Genomic DNA, 12,489 nt, shown 5'->3' with positions numbered 1-12,489 from the left:
ATCACCTATTTATAATTTAAGTAAACTTTTGAACAACTTCTCAGTGACCACAGTAAATCATTTATTGTGTGTGTGTTGTGTTATGTACAATATTTACAAAGACACAGTTTGAACATTTCTAACTATTTACCAGTGGGCATTATGAAAATGTACAGTTTATTATTTATAAAAGATCAGCAGAAAATACTATTCACAAAGAACATATATATAAATGTTTGGCTGAGCAGGAGTCCTTGGTGCTGCTGGACTGGATGATGCCACGATGAAGACCTTGGAGTCCTCTGGCTGTGAGTGGGACATCATCTGGGGGAGGGGGGTGTCTGTCTCCTCTGTCCACCACATCGTCCATCAGGGTTTGCAGAGCTGACGATCGGCGGCTGCCATGTTACTAAAGATGTTTTTAAAAAGGGCAAAAATAAAAATAATAACTTCAACAGAGCGGCTTCCAACGCAGCTTAAAATATGAAAAGCTATAAAATATGTATCCTCACCCTCCAAAGGTGATGATGGTCAGTACACCTCCTCCAGGACAGACAGCTGGTCCTGCAGGGAGCCCCACTCTCCTCCACCCAGCAGTAATTCTCTGGTGTAGTGACAGACCTGATGCTTAATGACACATTAAAGCAGTGGTTTCAGGGTTATTTGCAGGGTTCTTACACATTTAGCTATTTATTTAAAGTATTAAAATTACAAACAGACCCTGTATCAAGTCTTACGATTGAATCAAATATAAATTACATTTAATCATATTTGTCTATCTACTGGTTATATATCTAGCGTTTGCTCAGTAACCGGTATATTAATTATGATCAATAATATGGTTAAACAGCAGCTTACCGTCACCTCCCCACTGCGCTCTCCCAGCCTGAAGAAAATGAGCCGTCACAGGTTTTGCTGCTGCTGGAGCCGCCTCTCCCCTTCCTCCAACAACAAATAAATATATTAAAATATTCCAAATGTCTAAATCCACACTGTTGTCCCGTTTGTTGTGTAGTCCGTGTTGTGTCGCTGTCGCTGCTTTTGTTTTTCCCGGGGCAAAATTTATGACGTCGCGCCACAATCAGGAAGTGCTTTGAAGGCCAGACCGTCCCATTTACCAACGGTGGAGGATCCTCCGGAGGATCCTCAGGAGGACGCGGCCTCCTGAGACCGCGTAGGCTGCGTCCTCCGAAGGATGCAGACCCTGAATTGGGACACAGCCGCAGAGAAGATGACTAATATTGACCAGGTTGCTTCACATACTATTAAATCACATTAATCAACTGGTGCAGCTGTAGTTGAAATGACAGGATGTGACACAGTAGCTTCATCATGTCATTGAGGGAGAGACAAAGCACATGATACACACAGCCTTACAGAAATAAAGGCTCTCTGTTGCATTAACACTGTTTCATTAAGGTTAATTACAACATAACAGCATGAAACAGCCATGATCCAGACACTGTCACTCAGCCATTTTGAGCCTTAAAACCTTCTAACACAGACTCAATGGCTGCCATGGAAGAACACAAAATGGATGCCAAAAGAAGAGTCAGTGACTGACAGAAGTTCAGATCAACACACTGACAACCTATTCACATACAAGGCACAAATCCACACATTAAATAAAGCAGGTAAGATTATGACACCTGACTCCATCCACTTTACACAGCACACATCAAGTCTGATCTCTTATCACACACTGTACTAATCACATGTCAAACATGGCACACCCCACTATGACATACACAATCTCAGCAGCACTGATTACACTGTCCCACACAGCTTCATTAATGATGACAAACATATAAGACCAAAATCAGTCTGTCTATGAAAGCAGCCACACTCAGAATTCACTGCTGATACTGTCAGACAGGCTAAAACACACAGCAGCAAAGAGGTGAATGTAGAATCTTATATCACACAGAAAACCACACCACAGTCAGATCTAGAGCTGTGCGATTTGACGATAAATGATCATGAAGGATTTGAACGTATCGGCGATCTACCAGAATGGACAGATCGTTTTATCGTCCATAGAGCACGTTCTATTAATTGCAGTTCTATGTTCACGCAGACGCACGAGTTTTTTTCCTCGTCCAACTCTCAGTGCGCTTAATGTGAACACGACCAACCAATGACAGCCTCCCTGTTAGGAAGCTACGGTTAAAACGAAAAGAGAACGGAGCAACTGGTCCCTAAAACGAACTCCACCTTTGTGTTCGGTACTGTTTCTGCTGGCAGCAGCGGCGCGTCTTCTAAGCCCGTGTCTGTGTGTGCGCGTGACGTGTGTCGCAGTGGAAGGGCCGCGTGTATTATAATGCTACGAGCACGTACGCGCCCACCTCTCTGAACATTACCAGCTGGTTATATTCAGGTTCGCTGCTGTTGTGCCGTCAGCAGCTCTTCTACACCTGTGTGTGTGTGTGTGCATCAGATGCAGACAGAGGCAACAGCTAATGACGTCACCAAAACAATAACGCAGGCATTTGATGAAGAGGCTCCATGAGGACTCTAGTAAACGGTGGACAGAGGTGACAGCAGCAGCTCCGTTTTTCCTTAGATATGATTCCCATTAAAGTTTGATCATTTGTTCTAAATCACATTGAACTTTAAGAGTTACTTACTTAATACTTTACAGAATAACATTAGTCTTCTTTTTAACCTATTTGAAATAAAACTTTATTTTGTTCTGTAAGTTATTTAAATTTTCATGTGTATTGAAAACTAATACTGAGTGCACGTTATCAGTTGTTGTTTGCCTTTAAAATCTACTGATAGTTTTTGAGAGGTGACAGAGCAGGCTACCTGACGTCATTTACACAGAAACATGCAAATTAGTGTCAATGTAAAAACAAATCGTGATAAAATCGAGATCGTGATTTTATCATTAAAGAATCGTGATATAAAATTTTTGCCATATCGCCCACCCCTAGTCAGATCTTTGACATAGTACAGCTCCTAGTTTGCCAATCAATATAAATAAAAATAGGCTAACCCACACACTAGCATCAATATTACTAAGTAAAGAGGGACTGATTATCCACAGACATCTGTCAGCCATTTTGTAAGCCTGAAAACCTTCTATCAGAAAAAAGATGGCTGACATGGAAGCACAAGCAGCTGAGTATGTGATTAATACAAGTTCAGGATCATCGGTGCTGTGCATAGGTGTCAGGCAGCTCAATTTACAACAGCATAGCATACAAAAAGTAACAAATATGAATCAGCATGGCTGCAAAATAAACACAGGTCAAGAAACAACCATCACCATGATGCATATAGGTCATACTGATGGTGTGTGAGTGACCCTGTTAGCAGACTGGGAGCTGTACTTGTTATTTAAAGTTCATTACTAATCCAGGACTTCTGGTAATTACCCACAAACACAGAAAGGTCCCTGCGATCTACAACCACATTTGTCAATGAGCTAAAAAAGGCTAACCCACACATTAGCATCCATGTTACTACTACAAAGAGGTAGCTGATTATCCACAGTCATCTGTCAGCCACTTTGTAAGCATGATAAACACCTAACAGAAACAAAATGGCTGACATGGGAGCACAAGACAAAATGGCTGCCAGAGGCCATGACTGACAAAGTTCAGATCACGTCTTCTGTAGACAGCCTCACTGCTTAATGTAATGAACAGCATAACACAAAAACAAGTCTGAAGCAGCACAGAGGCAAAGTCAGCACAAACCAAGAACAAGCAGCAGGTGCATTCTCACAGCTTTAGTCTGTCCCTCAGCCACATTACACACTTACTATAAACACCAGTCTGTCAACCTGATTTAAATCGTATAAACTGCCAGTGATGAAAGAGTGAAGCACACATTTGCATCAGAAGCAGCAGAACAACACACAACACACACAAGAACTACATCTGTCAATTAGTAAAAAGGCTGTCCCACATATTAATGCTACCAAGGTGATGACAGTGTGCTTTAACACAGCACTCATCATCTATGGCCTCTCCTTATTACACTTTCAGTCACAACACACTGCACTAACCACAGTAACCAAACATGGCAGACCACAGTCATTTACCCAGTCACAGCTGCACTGATGCTTTTACACTGTCCCACACAACTTCATTCATTGAGAGCATTATAGCACCAAACCAGCACATTAATATGAAACCACACATGATTAGGACTCACTGACCCTGTTAGCCTTTCACATGCAGCAAAATACACTAACTACTTTAATAATTTAAATTAAGTTTAATTAATTTAATTTAATATTAGCAATATGCAGAGAGAAGACAGCATGAAACTGCCACATCATTACAGAGCTTCAGCAATATTAAGCAATGCTTATATTCTCAGTTCACTGTTAAAATGAATGAGCCCTGCTCCATTTAGCACCTGATTAACATAAGCCACAGTACTTTTCCATTAGCAGGCTAGCAGCCACAGGCTAACAGCCACATGCTAGCAGCCACAGGCTAGCAGCCACATGCTAGCAGCCCCAGGCTAACAGCCACGCCTGTCTGTACCAAACCAGCACGGCACAGACCGTTTGTAAAACACACCATAATCTCCAAAAAGCAGCCAGCACCATGAGAAGAGCTTTAAGAGACATTTGTTCCAGAACATTCCATCAACAGAGCTCAGCACATTTGAAACAGCAGCACATGTTAAACAGGCCAACCATTAGACTCACAGCAGAGCAGGTTATTGGACAAATACACACAGCACATCCACATTGTCTCCACACTGCACAATAACACCAATGTATGAAACGTTTTTAAACATGTAGCAACATTATCAGCATGACTATGTTAAGCTAGGAAGCTAACAGCAAGCGGGAGGAGCAAACCGCGTCTTACCTCTCATAAGCTGATGAAGGAGGGTCTGACCGTCGTTCGCGCCACACGGTTTTTATATCAGGGCCAAGGGTCCAATCAGATGTCCCCTTCAGTGACCGTGCACCTGGCTGTCATAGGACGGACTGTCTGTCAGTCAGTCAGTCAAATGTCAGCCATGTTGGTCAGTTTGTAACTGGTATCTTTATTGGTTAAGAAAAGGCCGGTCATTATTCAAAATGTGTACTCAGTAACGAATTGTGATGTTAAAAATAGCGAAGTACATTATTTTGTTACATTTGTACTTAAGTACAAGTAAAAGTACTGGCTTAAAAATAAAGTACAAGTACCCAGAAAAACTACTTAATTACAATAGTTACTGCCACCCTTGGATATATGCAGTCCACCCCTGGACACATGCAGTCCACCCCTGGATATGTGCAGTCCACCCCTGGACACATGCAGTCCACCCCTGGATATATGCAGTCCAGTGCAGTGTGGCATGCTCTGATCTGTACAATGGAGAAACAAACAAGACTGCAGGTCAGTATGCAGGTCTTGAGACCTGCAAAGAGAGAGAGCGAGAGCGAGGCACAGAACTACAAGGAAGACAGTTAACACAGATTATGAGACGATATTACCCAGTATGATCCAGACTAAGGAGAGTGGAGGAGAGGTCAGAGGGTGTTCAGAGGATCATGTTTGTGCCCCCCGACAACGTAGAGCAAGAGAGACTTCACGGGCCGGACTGCAGGTCATCATCCAGGTCTTGAGACCAGTGTGAGCCAGACTAAGGAGAGAAAAGGAGAGGTTAGAGGGTGAGAGGGAAACTGCTCAGTGGATCATGTTTGTGCCCCCCGACAACGTAGGCCTAGAGCAGCATAGCTGTGCTACACACTAGGTCTAAGGCTAACTGTACGCCTTACTAAACAGAAAAGTTTTAAGTCTAGTCTTAAAGGTGGAGGCAGTGTCTGCCTCTCGGACCCAGATTGGTAACTGGTTCCATAATAGCGGTGCCTGATAGCTGAAAGCTCATATCTGCAGTCGTGCAGTGTGCATGCTCTGATCTGTACAATGGAGAAACCAAACAACTACTCCAAAACTGGCCTTCAATGTTTGTCAAAGTTTGTCAAGATGCTTATGTTTAAGGCAAAAGCTGTGACCTTGTTCAAGTTTTGCAGCTTATTTTCGCTCGAAGCCGTGAAAACATGTTAATCAAACAGACGAGGTGGCCGAGTGGTTAAGGCGATGGACTGCTAATCCATTGTGCTCTGCACGCGTGGGTTCGAATCCCATCCTCGTCGTTTTGTATTTTAAGGTCAACGTCCTGACACAGGATCATCAGTTGATGGTGTCATAAACATTCCAACTTAAGACAGTTTGGACAGTAATACTGGTGTCCTATCTACACAGATCAGTCTATGGAGAAGTCCACAGTCTGTGCATTGGTCCAGCTGTAGGCATTAATGGAAAACCCACATTCAGTAGGTCAGGAAATGAGAATATGTGAAAAGGTTCAACATTGAAGACACCTGGAGCCACTCTAACCAGATAATGAGCAAACACCTGCAAAGGCCTTTAAATGGTCTCAGTCTAGTTCTGTAGGCTGCACAACCACAGGAAGACTGCTGACTTGACAGTTGCCCAAAAGACGACCATTGACACCTTGCACAAGGAGGGCAAGACACAAAGAGGCTGGCTGTTCACAGAGCTCTGTCCAAGCACATTAACAGAGGGAAGGGGAGTACAAGCAAGAGGGAGTACAAAGTGTTCTGCCCAAACAGGGACTTGAACCCTGGACCCTCAGATTAAAAGTCTGATGCTTCCAATTCGTCACTAGCGAGAGGTAGGGGGATTGATGCCTGCATCCTCCAGCCTGCATTTTAGGAAGGAGGGTGTAGCTGGATGATGAGGAAAACAACAGTCAGCATCATCTTCCATAAAAACACATGACAATAACGTGTGAGACAGAGAGTTTATGATCAGTGCTCCCCCTGCTGGTTAGGACATATGATGACATTTTAAATGTACCAGTCAAAAGTCACTCAGTGGTTTGTCTTTGTTTTTATGACTTTCTACATTGTAGCTTCATCCTGAAGACATCAGAGCTATGAAGGAACACATGTGGAATGATGCAGTGAACACAAAGTGTTAAACCAAGCAGAATATGTTTGATGTTTGACATTCTTCCAAGCAGCCAGCTTTTGCTTTGATGACAGCTTTGCACACTCTTTGCATTCTCTCAATCTGAACTGAACCACCAATGCTGTGCAATGCTGACATCTAGTGGTGGAATCGCAGGCTGCAGCCTCCTCATTCCAAAATCCCTCCTCCACATAAAGTCAAAAGTTCTAAATGTGAGTCATTAAATGAGAGGTTCCAGCAGAAACGTCCAAACATCTGAAGAGAAGCTGAGAAGCCTGAGATACAGGGGCTGCAAGCTGAGCTTCAACTGTTCCTGTTTAGACAATAAGAACAGATCATCACTGTCTTTTAAAATGTTCTGATCAAATCACATTAGTTTGTATATTTATATTACACACAGTCCATGTCTTGTTTGTTTTGTAGAGGTTTAGTCTTTTTGTGTCTTTCGTTTGCAATGTGTTCATTCAGTTTACTCTGGTGGTTTCTTATGTTTTTGGATTTTGTAATTTTAGAAGCAGCTAGAAAAGTTTCTATTTTCCTAAGGAACCAATACCTTGTTGTATGTGTTAATACATAGTGATATAAACCAAGGAATAGGCTATTATTGGGTATACTGTGCAAAACAAATTATTATTAAAAGCAGGTTAAAGATATTTGATCTGACACACACGCACACACGCGCGTGCACACACACACACGCACGCACACACACACACACACACACAGCTTCTCCCTAGTCATTGTTGTGTGTGGGCACTTTGCCCACACTGCCTCCAGTGGCGCTCCTTGCTGGTCATTGTGTGACGCTGCAGCCTTAAGCAATTTACCTCTGGGATTATTAAAGTATCTAAAATAATTTAAAAAAAATGAACCTCCACCAGAAAACACCAAGTGTCACCTCAGCCTCATCAATAATGCAGCTCTCTGCTCTTTATGGAGGCATACGGCTCTTTGGGCCTGTTGAAAGCCATGGCTTGTCACTCTGAGTTGTTTGAGTAAGTGCTTAAAGAGCTCTCACTAGTGTGACAGTGAACACAACTTGTCACACATTCAGGTGCTTCAGTGTGGAAATGATAAGAGAAGAGACGTCTGTGACTAAACTGCTGATGTACTTTGCAGAGCTGTTCAGTTCATGCTGACAGCGATGAGAAAATCTGTCATATCAACTGATCAAATGAGGACGTGTAGCAGCTCCTGCACTGCTTTCAGCACACAAAACTGACTGCAACGTGATGGAAATGGCCCTTTAGACACAAATAACACAATAATATGTAAATAAAAATAAATAAATAGACAGGAAGCAAGAGACGGAAACACAACAAAGAATAGTAAATGACAAAGCAAATGGACTCCACAGCAGACTGACCCAGGACTAATGATAGTGATCTCACCACATTTGATGTGTGTGTTTATCTGGTTTTAGGGGTCAGTGTGTGTTCATCCACACGCGGTCGCCTGTGTGTGTTGATGTAAATGTGTGTGTCCTGTCAGCCATGAGGTTCAAATCCCGGACAAGCCCTCATCTTTGAACTTCAGTAGATTGGATAGCTGCCTCATGTTTACGTTAACAGGATTAATCTTTAACCCAAATAAGTTCATGGTCAGTTTATGGGTGTATGAGAATAAGTTCTTAGGAGTTACAATAGACCACACACTTTGTTGGAAACCACATATAGAATACATCAAAAGTAAGCTATGTAAAGCTATAGGCATAATCTATAGAATTAAGAACGAATTAAACAAGAAATGTCTGTTTATCTTGTACTCATCACTGCTGTTACCATACATGTCATATTGTGCAGAAATTTGGGGAAATATTGGTAAAACAATTATTGATCCAATAGTGAAGCTTCAAAAAAGAGCAATAAGAATCATAAACAAAGCCTCATACCGTGAACATACTAATATGCTTTTTGTGGAATCCAATGCTTTAAAATTGATGGATCATAAACTCTCTGTCTCACATGTCATTGTCATGTGTTTTTATGGAAGATGATGCTGACTGTTGTTTTCTTGCTTCTCTCTGTAAACAGCTTGTAAACAGCAGCTTGAACTGCAGCTGCTCTGCCTGACAGCTGCTGTACAACTGAAGCTTGATTGATTGACTGATTGTTCATGAGCTTCAGTCTTGTTGAGTGTAGAGTCTCCAAAATCAGCTCATTGGCTTCTGCTTTCTTCAAGCTGTAAAGATTTTTGAACAAATGAATATGACAGGAATTGGAATGCTGCCATTCTAGTCTGCTGCAAGTCCATGCAGAGCTTTATAAAGAATAACAGTCATTACTGTGGAACAGAATTCAGCTCCCCCTGAATGGAAGGCAACATTTTTGGAATGAAAGTCAGCATAACAGAATGAAACGCAGGTTTTCAGAATGAAAGCCAGCGTTCATCCATGTGCCACTTCTACTTTACATTGATACGAATGGCCAGAAAACAAGCTAGCTCCGAACAGTTAATGTCAGCTTGACCATCATCCTGCTCTTAACAATAATCTGAGCAAAGTTCGGAACAGCTGTTTCCTCTTTGACCCATATTTGTCTGTTTGTCTCTGAATATAGTTGTGATGGATCATTGACACAGTGTGAGCCAAACATGACATCAGATATGATGCTTTTAGTTTAGAAGCAGCCGGAAATCACGAGTGTGACTGCTGCAAGCACTAACCACACTCATGATTTCCGGCTGCTTCTAAACTAAAAGTTTTCATTCTGTTATGCTGACTTTCATTCCAAAAATGTTGCCTTCCATTCAGGGGGAGCTGAATTCTGTTCCACAGTAATGACTGTTATTCTTTATAAAGCTCTGCATGGACTTGCAGCAGACTAGAACGCCAGCATTCCAATTCCTGTCATATTCATTTGTTCAAAAATCAGCATGGTCCAACAACGGATCCACTCCTGGTCCCGTGTGTTTTGCTGCTTCCTCTCTGCTCTCCCACCTCTGTGTGCTTGTCCCCCGCTGATTAGCTGCCCTGCCCTAACGTGCTGCACCCGTGTCTGATTGTAGGCAGGCCCTGTGCTCTTCACATGATTTGTCTGTGTGTGCAGGTATGTTCAGCACAGAGTTAGGTCAGGCATTGCTGTGTGTCTTAACCTGTTTGACCCGGACTTGCCTCTTAGAACTGTTTTTAGACCATGAAGCACAAAGGCCCCTCAGATCCTCCAGCTCCTCTCCGTGATGTGTCCTGACATACCAAAAGTAGGTCATATATCACATCATCAGAAGTCTGTGGAACAACTGCTCAAGTGAAACCAACCCAGTGTCCCTGGTGGTCTAGTGGTTAGGATTCGGCGCTCTCACCGCCGTGGCCCGGGTTCAATTCCCGGCCAGGGAATTTTTAAAATTGGGAAATTGGGACTGGAAGGAAATATTAATTTCCTTCCAGTCATTAATACAGTCCTACCTCGTGTCAACGAAGATTCTCAGTCATCCAGGTCATCATACTTAGAGAAGATTGAAGCAAGGCGTCTGGACCAAGCGGCAACCTTCGGGGCTCAAAGCGGAAGCCCATGCGGAAGTGTCAAAGCTTGTAATTCACGCTGCAACAGCTGGGGGTTGGCTCCAAAAGCGAGTAATTTCCCATAGACTCCCATGTTAAAATGGCCGTTTACAACTCGTTTCAATGGTATTCTGACTTAAAATTACGCCTAATTATGGGCGTTGCCGCTTGAGTGACAGACAGTTGACGTATCACAGCGTGAGTTTCCTGCTTCCACGATCGCCCGCCCCCCTAAACCCCGCTCGTGCTCCCCCTCTTTGTCCATATTCGGAGTTTTACTTGACGTGACGCTGCCAACATGGCGGCGGTCATCACGTCCCGGAACCTCCCACCGAGCCTCAAAACGGCTCTTCAGAAACAAACGGGTGACGTCACGGAGGCTCTGTCCATAGTTTTTACTGTCAGTGGTCTGGACTTGTAGGGTTTTCTTGAAGACGTTTCACTGCTCATCCAAGCAGCTTCATCAGTTCTAACTGTTGGTGGGAAACATGTTTTATATGTGGTTGCAGACCTCAGTGGGTGGTCTGGGTAAAACTTGCAAACAATAGCACTAAATGTTTCCATAATTACCTGTGATGGTCTGGCTGCCTGTGCCAGGTGTGTCTAATGACTGGCTAACGACTGTGAAACTGCTGGTAGACGGCCCATTGTTCTTGCTGTTAGCAAGCTTGCATGTCAGCTTAACATAGATGCTTCCTTGACTCCTCTTTCAAACCACCTTTCCTCTCTGTCTAAAATGTGAACATTGTTGTCCTCAAAGGAGTGTCACAGATGCTTCTCAGAGACAGAGTAAGCACACCCTTCCAGCGTGGCTTGCGTAAGGTGTGTTCATACTAAAGTCACACTGTTTCTCAACCAGCCCTGGAAAAGTTTAACACACCTGTCATTTCGTCGGAAAACAAAAAAATGATAACCCTAGACTAACAGACTTCAACAGGAGCACTAAACTATTTCAGACGTGAAATCAGTGACACCAAGGTCACCCTATTTTCTGAAGTAAACATATTGTGAGTTTCTGTAGTGTAGTGGTTATCACATGCGCCTCACACGCGAAAGGTCCCTGGTGCGAAACCTGGCAGAAACAGAACATTGTACAGGGATATAGTAAGACTGATGAAGAAAGAAGTGCATTCAGACTGAAAAGGCGGCTGCAGGAGGAGAGCTGGCCCAGTTTGGGTCAGGAAGCAGTGCAGCTGTGTTCATTGATCAGCTGCTGCACGTTGGTTAGCTGAGAACAACTCCTCTTCCTCATCCTCAATGTTACGGCACCATGCCTTTTGGTTAGGGTGGAGAAGTTTTTGTCTTAGGCTTGACTTGACATGTAGCAGTGCTCCGTCAGAATATGTGAATATATTCTGTGAATACGCAGCTCACATGAAGTACTTGGAATGTCTTTCTTTCTTTTTAATCAGGATGCTAGTTGAATAGAACACATGTTCTCAGTAGCTGCCCTCACCGTAAACAAGCTGTGCACACACCTGACTCCTGGTCTGTATGAGGAGCGCCAGTGAACAACTTATTTTCATGTTAAAGCACCTTGACATATTTGATTTATTTTCTATTCACAATTGATTTTGTTGTTCTAGCTTACATAAATGTCATTGTCTGTACTGTATCCCCAATGGTACAGCAAATCATACAGTTGTTGTGGCCGAGTGGTTAAGGCGATGGACTTGAAATCCATTGGGGTTTCCCCGCGCAGGTTCAAATCCTGCCAACAACGGATCTTTTCATCTCCAAGATCACCTTATGCTCCTCCATGTCTGAGGACCAAACCGTGGCACAGTCAATCTGACACTTCTAAAAACTATCATTTTAAAATTGCTGGACCGAGAATGTTGCCTTCCATTTCAGAATGCTGACTTCCATGATGTCACAGGCCGCTGTCGGGTTAGGGGTTTAATTGCCTGCTTGTTGGCACAATTGTAGAGCACCTTCCTAATAAAGTAAACAGGGTAGAATGGACAGTGAAGGCTTGTAGTCTCAAACGACCATGTGATCGTGAACACAGCCGGCTTGGAAGCAATTCAACGTGTGCCATGTTGGCACGTGACT

At 43.2% G+C, this 12,489-nt stretch overlaps 4 non-coding genes across 4 annotated transcripts; all 4 read left to right on the top strand.

The window, feature by feature from the left end:
- Positions 1-6,012: 6,012 nt before the first annotated feature.
- Positions 6,013-6,094, top strand: trnas-gcu (transfer RNA serine (anticodon GCU)). Its single transcript has one exon. It is a non-coding gene; the product is annotated as a tRNA-Ser (tRNA).
- A 4,103-nt stretch (positions 6,095-10,197) lies between these two features.
- On the top strand, positions 10,198-10,269 carry trnae-cuc (transfer RNA glutamic acid (anticodon CUC)). The gene has a single exon. It is a non-coding gene; the product is annotated as a tRNA-Glu (tRNA).
- Positions 10,270-11,445: 1,176 nt separating this feature from the next.
- Positions 11,446-11,518, top strand: trnav-cac (transfer RNA valine (anticodon CAC)). Its single transcript has one exon. It is a non-coding gene; the product is annotated as a tRNA-Val (tRNA).
- A 557-nt stretch (positions 11,519-12,075) lies between these two features.
- Positions 12,076-12,157, top strand: trnas-uga (transfer RNA serine (anticodon UGA)). Its single transcript has one exon. It is a non-coding gene; the product is annotated as a tRNA-Ser (tRNA).
- Positions 12,158-12,489: the final 332 nt, after the last annotated feature.

Source organism: Parambassis ranga, unplaced genomic scaffold (genome assembly GCF_900634625.1).
Source record: "Parambassis ranga unplaced genomic scaffold, fParRan2.1 scaffold_24_arrow_ctg1, whole genome shotgun sequence".
NCBI lineage: Eukaryota > Metazoa > Chordata > Actinopteri > Ambassidae > Parambassis > Parambassis ranga.
Note: the sequence above shows the minus strand (reverse complement) of the source record. Positions and strands in the feature narration are given on the sequence as shown.